At 43.3% G+C, this 10,490-nt stretch overlaps 1 pseudogene; it reads right to left on the reverse strand.

The window, feature by feature from the left end:
- Window positions 1–7,113: 7,113 nt before the first annotated feature.
- LOC113885405 lies at window positions 7,114–7,994 on the reverse strand (annotated as a pseudogene).
- Window positions 7,995–10,490: the final 2,496 nt, after the last annotated feature.

Here is a 10,490-nt window from a genome sequence, read left to right on the forward strand (position 1 = left end):
AAAACCTCAAAAGCTTAATTTGATTTCATAGTGCAAATAAAATTGACAACTACAACAGAGGGGGGAGGGGAAAGGGAAAAAGAAGAAAAAAAATCCAAAAGGATCTATAGAACAAGTCAAAACACAAGAATAATAAATGTTTTTCTTGAGTTACTGCTGTTAGAGTCCTTTCCCTTACTGGGAGTCACAGTCCCCCTCACCTCCCTAGGATGCCCTCCAACTTTGTGCTGATCTCTGGACCTGCTGTGGGGGCAGCTCAGATTCTAATCTGATCTTACTCTTCTTGTGTGTTCTTGCCTCCAATGTCCAGAGCTATCAGAACTAGTGCATTTTCTTTTGTGGGAGCTCTCAATGATCTTTTATATAATCTATAGATATAGAGTGGAGAAGGCAATGGCACCCCACTCCAGTACTCTTGCCTGGAAAAATCCCATTGATGGAGGACCCTGGTAGGCTGCAGTCCATGGGGGTCACTAAGAGTCGGACACGACTGAGCGACTTCCCTTTCACTTTTCACTTTCATGCATTGAAGAAGGAAATGGCAACCCACTCCAGTGTTCTTGCCTGGAGAATCCCAGGGACGGCAGAGCCTGGTGGGCTGCCATCTATGGGGTCGCACAGAGTCGGACACGACTGAAGTGATTTAGCAGTAGCAGTAGATACAGAGTCTTCCTAGTTGATTGTGTGGATTTAATCTGCAGCTTGTACAGCTGGTGGGAAGGTTTGGGGTCTTCTTCCTTAGCCACACTGTGTCTGGGTTTCAACTCAGGGTTGAGACCACCTCTATATGTGGGTTGTCCACTGGGGTTTGCTCCTGAGGCTTCTCTGGAGGACTTGATTTGCCCCTGAGAGGGCCAGGTGTGGAGGTGGAACAGCTGCTTGGGTCAAAGAGGTTCTGGCAGCACCAGGTACTCAGGAGAGTTAGCAGCTAGGGAAGCAGGAAATATAGTGCTCTAGAAGGGTATGGCAACCAGTATTGGCCAATACACTCCAGTATTCTTGCCTGGAGAACCCCTCTTCCTGACAGAGAAGCCTGGCAGGCCACAGTCTACAGGGTTGCAAAGAGTCGGACACGACCAAAGCGACCCTGTGTGCACAGATGCAAGACTTTTTTTTGCCTGTGGCAACTCTGCCCCAGTGAGAGTTGAGCGTAAAGGTGGCACACCTGCCTGGCTTGTGGGGACCCTGGCGGTGCCAAGTGCGCAGGGACATGGATTGCCTCTGCCTCAGGAGTTATAGCCCTATCAGAGTCTTTCTTTGAGCCTCTTGTAGCTGGTTATCTGGAGAAGGCAATGGCAGCCCACTCCAGTACTCTTGCCTGGAAAATCCCATGGATGGAGGGCCCTGGTAGGCTGCAGTCCATGAGGTCGCCAAGAGTCAGACTCGACTGAGCGACTTCACGTTCACTTTTCACTTTCATGCATTGGAGAAGGAAATGGCAACCCACTCCAGTGTTCTTGCCTGGAGAATCCCAGGGACGGTGGAGCCTTGTGGGCTGCCTTCTATGGGGTTGCAGAGAGTCAGACATGACTGAAGCGACTTAGCCACAGCAGTAGTAGCTGGTGATCAGAATGTCTCTTTAACCAGTCTTTCTCTATTGCTCTGCCCATTCAGGCACTTAGTGGGCTCCCTTGCCTGGGGTCCTTCTCTGTTGTTTGGCACATCAGGCACATAGAAGGCCCCCTGACTGGGGTCCTACTCTGCAGATCAGCATGTCAGGCACTTAAAGGGGCACCCTGGCTGGGGTCCTACTCTATATTTCAGTGTGTCAGGCATTTGATGGGCCAGCCTCTCTATTGTTAAGCTGCTGATGCTGGCATGTGGGGAGAGGGAAGCTATGGTGATGGCTCCACCCCTACATGTGACTCAGCAGTACCATTTTGCTTCCATGGCTGCCTGACTTTCCTCCACTGGCATTTCCCACCGGGATCTCCTCCCTCAAATCCCCTCAATCCATCTGTCTGTAATCAAGAGTAGCCCTTGTCCTGGGATTGCTCCACAATCCCTTAACTGCAGCGCCCAGCCGCTGCACCTTCCAGGGGACCAGCGTTCCTGTCTGTGATGGTATGGTTGCGGCAAGGACTGTCTGATTCTCATTCCATTTAGGCTGCCACAGATCAGCTGTTTCACTCTCAGTCTTAAATATTTCTCCTCTGACTCAGACAATTGCCCTGATGTGGGGATCAGACCCCTGCTTCAGTTCCCCCACCCATCAAGGGCTGGTCCAGTCCTGCTGACACTCCTGGTTTCCTCCCCTAGTTCCTTCTTCCTACTGAGTTTTGTGTGCTTCTATATATTCTTTTCCACTGGTCAGGCACTCCTGTCCATTCTCAGCTGGTGTTCTGCATGCACTTTTGTGTCTCAAGGTGTATTCCTGATGTATCCATGGGGAGAAATGTACAGCACATCCACCTACTCCTCCGTCATCCTCTAGATTTCTATTTTTGAATTTGCTAATTCTGTCTTCCATATGGTCTGCTCTATTTTCAGAGTTTCCTAATAACTCTTTACCTCATTTATCAAGTTCTTCAGCTCCAGAAACTTTGGTTGTTTTTAGAGTTTCAGTCTCTTTGGTAAGCATTTTCTTCTTTCATTAATTTTATTCCTGAGCTCATTGAACTGCCCTTCTGAGTTTTCTTACAGCTAATTGAGTTTTTTTATGACCACTATTTTGAATTCTCTATCAGTTACATCACAATCTTCCATGACTTTAAGTTTGGTTTCTGAAGAATTGTCATCTTCTTTCTGCGATACTGTGGTACTCTGGTTTTTCACAGTGCTTAATGAGTTGTTCCTCAGCCAGTCCACATCATGCAATGAACATCAGTCTCATTTAGGCAAAGATGTGTTTGCTTTGATTCTAACAAGTCAACAGGTTGGGAATTAGAGAGCTTTCTTTTGTTTTTCAGTAGGTGGCATTATAGCACACGTTTTTGGTTTTTCTTACCTGTGCTGCCCCTGGCCATATTTGAGAATCTGCACTTTCTACCTTCCAGTGTCTATGCGGAAGTGTTGCTCATGCCCTCATTGATGCTGCTTGAGCCCCCGGGGTCTCTGGTGCCTTGGAGGGGCAAGTAGCACTGCTGCCACCTGTGTTGGCACTGGGGGCACTGGGTTGGTAACAAGAGACAAAGAAGGCTATTCCCTAATGATAAAGGAGTCAATGCGCCAAGATGACATAACAATTGTGTGTGTATGTATATATATATATATAATGTAAATTCTATATATAACAATTATATATATACACACTACATATGTACCAAACATCGAAGCACCTAAACATATTAAGCAAATACTAACAGAACTGAGGGAGAAATAGACAATAATACAATACAAGTAGTGATTTCAACACCCCACTCTCATCATTGTGATGATCTCATCAAATTCATGCAGACTGAAAATCAACCAGGAAACATGACTTGAACCATATGCTAGATCAAATGAACCTAACATACATTTTAAAAACATTCCATCCATCCAGGCAGCAGCAGCAGAATACATATTATTCTTAAGTGTGCACAGATCATTCTCCAGGATATACCATAGATAAAAAAACAGGTCTTAGCAAAATTAAAGACTGAAATAATATCAAGTATATTTTCTGATCACCATTGTTTGAAACTAGAAATCAAGAACATGAGGAAAATGAGAACATCTACAAATATGTGAGAAACAACCAACATATTCCTGAACACTCATAGTCAAGGAGAAGTCAAAAGAGAAATAAAAAATATTTTGAAACAAATTGAAATGAAAACACATACCAAAACTTATGACATGTTGGGAAGGCAATTCTGAGAGGGAAATGTGTGATGGTGAATGACTATGTTGAAAAAAGAGAAAGATATCAAATAATCAACCTAACTTTACAGCTTAAGAAACTAGAAATGAATAGACTAAGTTGAAAGTCAATAGAAGGAAGGAAATAACAATGACCAAAGCTGAAATAAAGGAAATAAAAAGAATGAAAAAGTTAAGCAAAACTAAGAGCTGGTATTTTTTTTTTTGAATGATAAACAAGGGAAGTCTGGCATGTTTGTAGTCTATGGGGTTGCAAAGAATCAGACATGACTGAGCTACTGAACTGAACTGAAACAAGGGGAAAAGAGAGAACACTCTTCCCAGGTGGCACAGTGCTAAAGAATCTGTCTGCCAATGTAAGAGATGCAGATTTGATCCATGGGTCTGGAAGATACCCTGTAGGAGGAAATGGCAACCCACTCCAGTACTCTTGCCTGGAAAGTTCCATGGGCAGAGGAGCCTGACAGGCTACAATCCATGGGGTTGCGAAGAGTCAGACATGACTGAGCACACACAAGCATGAGCACTTAAGTAAATTTTATTCAGCCTTAAAATAAAAAGAAGACAATCCTGCCATTTGTGACAACATGGATGTACCTGGGGACATTATTCCAAGTAAGATCAGCCAGACATGAGAAGGAGCAACACTGTATGATTTCACGTATATGTGGAGCTTAATCAAATCCATAGAAGCTGAGAATAGAACAGTGATGGTCAGGGCTTGGGTGAGGGAGATAGAGGGAGGTGTTGATCAAAGGATACAAAGATTCAGTTATACGAAATAAATAATTTCTGGAGATACGTGCAACATAGGGCAATCCCAGGGATGGAGGAGCCTGGTGGGCTGCCATCCATGGGGTCGCACAGAGTCGGACACGACTGAAGCGACTTAGCAGCAGCAGCAGGGCCTATGATATATAATACAGTATTGTCTATGAACAAAGATGGCAAGAAGAAGCCTTTGGAGGTGATTTGTTAGTGATGATTTCACAGATGTCTATGTCTCTCCAAACACATCAAATAACATACATTAAATATCTATAGCTTTTCTGTCAGTCATACTTCAATAAAATTATTTTAAATGTTATGAATGGAAATATCTTTGATGCAGAATTAGGTTAGGGGACTTGTCTCAATAAAATGTTGTACAGCACCAGAGTCTGGTGCATTAATCTTCACATTAGAGTTTGTCCCCATTGGGTACCACGTGTAGCTAGCAATGACCAGGCTAGATTCATAAATTAAATTTTGGCTTTCTGGGGTTCATTTTCTATTTATCAAGTTCACCATTCAATCATATCTATCTTAAGTAACATAAAGTACATCTGAATAGTTTAAGCACAATAAATTATAATCAAATCTTGATTAAACCTAAGAAGTCTTCCTGTCATTTCTTGGTTCCTCGACTTATTAATAAAATACTAAACATCAACGATGTCAATACACTTTTCAGTGGTTTATCTCTCAGGGTGGAGCATTATTTCCATGCTCCTACAACATCTTGAGTCATTTTCAAGTTGACTTGAGATTGTCTGGCTCAGTCTCCACATTCTATGGATAACATGACTGAAGTATTTTGGGAAGTTGACCAGTTAGAGGAAGGCAGCACGAGCCTTAGAACTCAGGGCTTCCAATGCAAACTGTTTCAGAATCTACTAGAGGTCCCTTTGCATTCCATTTCTACTGCCAGTTCCTTAAGCCAGCATTCTCTTTCTCTTGATTTCTGCAACAGTCTTTGTATCCACTTTCCTCCTTTGATCTTGGTTTTTCCAATGTCTTTTTCATACAACATGAATTTGTATGAATTTTCATACAGCTATGAATTATAATACACAGCTAATCAGAACATACCTGTGATATTTTTAGAATGCATTTGATACCTCCTCATTGTCAGTAAGATGAAATCTGAAGTTTGTAATATGACCTTCAAGGCCAAGTATGATTCAACCATGGTGTAGGACATATTTCACAAAATTCATTTGTGATTATTTAATCTCAGAGTTTGGGTTAAAAAGCAAACAAGAGAGAATAAAAACGGTATTAATCTAGAGGTATTTCCTCTGGAAATGAAACAGACACATTTCTATCCTGGAAATAAGAGCTAAAAGCATGCAAAGGATGAGAATTGAGATAACAGAAATGTTGGTTTTAGAAGAAGTTATCATTTAGAAGATAACCTTGTAGTTGACAACACAAGTCTACCAGAAAAAATTGTTTATTTTCATGAGTAACATGAAGTAAGTTGATAAGCAAATAACTTAGATTTCATTGCCTTGTGACTTTGGAAGCGATCAGACAAATGTGGATTAAGTGCGCCTTTTCACTGATGAGCACCCCCATTCTATAGTAACAATTTTAGGGTAAGAACCAATCATAAGTATACATTTTGAAACTGGTGTTGGAATAAACTATTTAGAAAATAGAAGCATTGATCAGCTGTGGAACGCTGTAGTTAATCCCCCTCCTTAGAGGATGGTCTAAGAGCTAACGCAGTTCTATTTCTTTCAGCATGAAAGTGATTCATACATATGTAGCTAAGCTATCTAAAAACAGCGATTAAGAGCACATCAGGTGCAAGCTATCTACATCCCATTATGAAGGGTACTATAACCCTTATTTCCTTGAGGTAGGCATGAAGGGCACGTAGACCTGAGCGCTGGTACTATAGTTATCATTTTCTTTATTGTTTTAATTATATGGATGCTTGGAGGGAGTTGCCATGCCCTTCCCGACCTGAGGATCAAACCCGCGTCTCCTATGTCTCCTGCGTTGCGGGTGAATTCCTTATCCATGCAGAGCCACCTGAGATGCCCCAAATAATTGTAATTCAGTTGAATGAAGTTTATGGTCAGATGGTACATATGTGCTAAGTCGTTTCAGTCGTGTCCAACTCGGCGACACTGTGGACTGTAGCCCAGCAGGCTACTCTGTCCATGGCTTTCTTCAGGCAAGAATACTGGAGTGGATTGCCATTTGGGCCATATGGTAGTAAAATCAAAAGAGTATAAGTTACTAAATTTCAGAAATTTCAAAACATGGTTTATATCAGAGGGAAGAATGAAAATGTAGTAAGGTATTTTACAAAGTAAATGTCATCAGTATGTGGCATATTTAGGGAGAAAATATTCATGCACACCAAGGTGAAAAGTGGCATTGAGAAAACAGATCTTTACGATGGGGATGAGTTAACAGAGATCAGGTAGGGTCTGCCACAGACTTCCCACGACAGCTCTGGGGACTGCTACAGTGTCTGGAAGGAAGACAAATGGTTTTCTGAAGACTTCCACTCCAAGGCCATATGATTTTTTTTTATCTTGATATTTTCATCCTGAACATCGTTTTTCTCAGAGCCCGGTGGACCTGCTTGTTCCTCAGGGTGTAGGTGACAGGGTTCAGCAGCAGGGTCACCACCGTGTTCACAAGGGCAGCCTCCTTGTTAGAGTCCAGCCTGTCCACCTGCTTCAGTTTCATGTATATAAAAACACAGCTGCTGTACGTCAGGGAGAGGACAATGAGGTGAGAGGAGCAGGTGGAGAAAGCTTTCTGTCGCTCCTTGGCTGATGGGAGTCGCAGGACTGTGGCTACTATGTTGCTGTAGGCAGTGATGGTTATCATGAGGGATGTCAAAAGGACCCACAAAGCAAGGATAAAGGCATACATTTCAAGTTTGGTGTCAGAGGAGGAGAGATGGGTCAGGGGGCCAAGATCACAGAAGAAGTAAGGGATGACTTGGGGGCCGCAGAAAGATAACTGGGACACCTTCACACCAGACCAGAAAGAACAGCGAACCCCAAAGCACAGCAGGCTGTGAACAGGAGGCAGCAAGTGCTCAGGTTCATGATGGTGGTGGAGTACAGAGGCTTGTAAATGGCCAAGTACTGGTCCAAAGATAACACTGCTATGAGGAGGAAGCCTGCTGCCCCCAGAAATATTAACACAAAGGCTTGTGTGAGACAGGCGGCAAAGGAAATTGTTTGTTTGCCTAAAAGAAAGATGATCAGCAGTTTAGGAATAACTGTACTTGTGAAGCAACACTCACAGGTGTCTGTAGCCTGGAGTCAGCACAGCTGATGATGCCTGCAGCGGACGCCAGGTGTGCCAGCAAGGGCACCAAGAAGAGGACTTTGCCCAGGTGCTGGACAGCAGGAAAGCTCTCCAATGAACTCTTGGACCGTTGTCCCATTTCTCATTACCATCCACTTTTCTTTCCACAGCAGCAGCATCTGTGGGTCTTAGCCTACAACAGAGGCATCACAGCAAGAACAAAAGTTTTAGAGGAGCACAGGATCAAGCTCCTTAACCACCCAAGAAGGCAGCTACATGGAGGGCAAAGTAGTCCTGTTCGCTGGTTATTGGATCAAAAAGACATGACTTCAGCACTAGTTCAGTACTGAGTTCCGATCCCTTGAGAGATTGATGCTTTTGGAAAGTTATTAATGGTTAACATTTGTGAACTTCACTTTCACTCTGTGTAAAAAGAAGACAGGATCTACAGTTCACGTACTGGTGAGAATTAAATAAAATGAAGGATGTAATTCACTTGTCATGTGATATCAATGATTCTTATGTGTTCCTCAAGGTCTAATTTTAATATTGAAATCACTAGTGTATTTTAAAATATGGCATGATGAATAGGCAGTGTTATTCACATCTGCAAGTTATATATTTTACAGTATTACCAATTTATATTTAAATAAAGACAACAGTAGTATAACAATATTCCTTTTGAATATGCCTTTTACAATACGCAACAAATTCTATGGTTCAGATTATAAACATCATCACTGTTGAAGACTTTACTAATGCTTGGTATTATGCTGGTCACTGAAATTCAGTGTTTCTCCTGCTCTACACAATAATCCTGAGTGTTAGATTTCCCTCACTCCTTCTGCTACACAAAGAGAGTTTGAGACATAGAGAAGTTCCAGAGAGGTTAGGTCACACAGCTGGGACTTTAGTGACTTCTGTCCAAAAGCCCTTACTACTTCCAAATGCTATGAAAATAGAAACAAATCTCTTGGTGATGTCTTCTCAACCTTAAGTGAAAGTTTAGCTTTATTGATCTTAATTGTTCATCATTCAGTTAATATCATTGATGAATTACTGACCGACAGTATGACAGGTCTTAGTTTAGTATAATCATTTTACAGAACAGATTGGAGACCAGGGATGCTGGGGAACTGCTCAACAACACGGCACAAATTGTCAATCCAGGATCTGCTCTGCCCTTTTAAGTCTCCAGGCTGGCAGGTCAGAGAGCTGGGGAATGACAGCAGCTCACAGAATTAGCGTCCTTGGGAAAGTGACCTGGGGACGCGGCACTCACACACTCACTTTTGCATCAAAGCTCATTCCTTCATTCCTCAGTAAATCTCTTCTCTCGTGATGATGCTTGGCCCTAGCATCTCAATACTAAGCTAAAGATCTGTTGTTATTTAGTCGCTCAGTCACGTCTGACTCTTTTGTGACCCCATGGACTGTAGCCCACCAGGCTCCTCTGTCCATGAGATTTCCCAGACAAGAATACTGAAGGAAAAAAAAAAAAAAAGGAATACTGCAGTGGGTTGCCATTTTCTTCTCCAGGGGATATTCCCAATCCAGGGATTGAGTCCATGTCTCCTGCATTGGCAGGCAGATTCTTTACAACTGAGCTACCAGGGGAGCCCAGAGGTCTGTAGCACAGAGTAAATGTTTCTGTCCTACCTAGATAGCATATTCAAAAGCAGAGACATTACTTTGCCAACAAAGGTTCATCTAGTCAAGGCTATGGTTTTTCCTGTGGTCATGTATGGATGTGAGAGTTGGACTGTGAAGAAGGCTGAGTGCTGAAGAATTGATGCTTTTGAACTGTGGTGTTGGAGAAGACTCTTGAGAGTCCCTTGGACTGCAAGCAGATCCAACCCGTCCATTCTGAAGGAGATCAGCCCTGGGATTTCTTTGGAAGGAATGATGCTAAAGCTGAAACTCCAGTACTTTGGCCACCTCATGCGAAGAGTTGACTGATTGGAAAAGACTCTGATGCTGGGAGGGATTGGGGGCAGGAGGAGAAGGGGATGACAGAGGATGAGATGGCTGGATGGCATCAGTGACTCGATGGACATGAGTCTGAGTGAACTCCGGGAGTTGGTGATGGACAGGGAGGCCTGGCGTGCTGCGATTCATGGGGTCGCAAAGAGTCGGACACGACTGAGCAACTGAACTGAACTGAGGGTCTAAGTTCTCTTTAGTGATGCTCACGCAACCAAACTGTTTGTTCACCCCAGAGTGACACCGCTCCCAGGGCAGCCTAAAGATACCCCTGCTTCTGTTCCAGTTATAGTAGCTAGTCCTCAAAGCTACCATGGCCCCTGACCCAGGAACACAGGAGTCACCTCACTGGGGTGGGGGCTTTCCCTCCTGTTACAGTCATTCTCTTTCAAGATATCAAGAACTTCCTCTGCACTGAGGAAAAAGGAGAGGAAAAGGAAACTTGTCACAGCCTGCTGCTCCAGTGTGGGGGGAGTGTGCCTCCCATGCTTTCTGTGTCCCTGGCTGGCAAAACCCGATTTCTGTAGCCCATAATTTTTTATACCACGACAAGGCTACATGGCAGCCTTGACCACTGAAACCCCAGAAAGGAGAACATGGAATAAAACAATCGCAAGTTGCTGCCCCAATTCCAAGTGAAAGCTTGATTCTAGGACTGC

This window comes from Bos indicus x Bos taurus, chromosome 28, assembly GCF_003369695.1.
Source record: "Bos indicus x Bos taurus breed Angus x Brahman F1 hybrid chromosome 28, Bos_hybrid_MaternalHap_v2.0, whole genome shotgun sequence".
NCBI classification, from domain to species: Eukaryota; Metazoa; Chordata; class Mammalia; order Artiodactyla; family Bovidae; genus Bos; species Bos indicus x Bos taurus.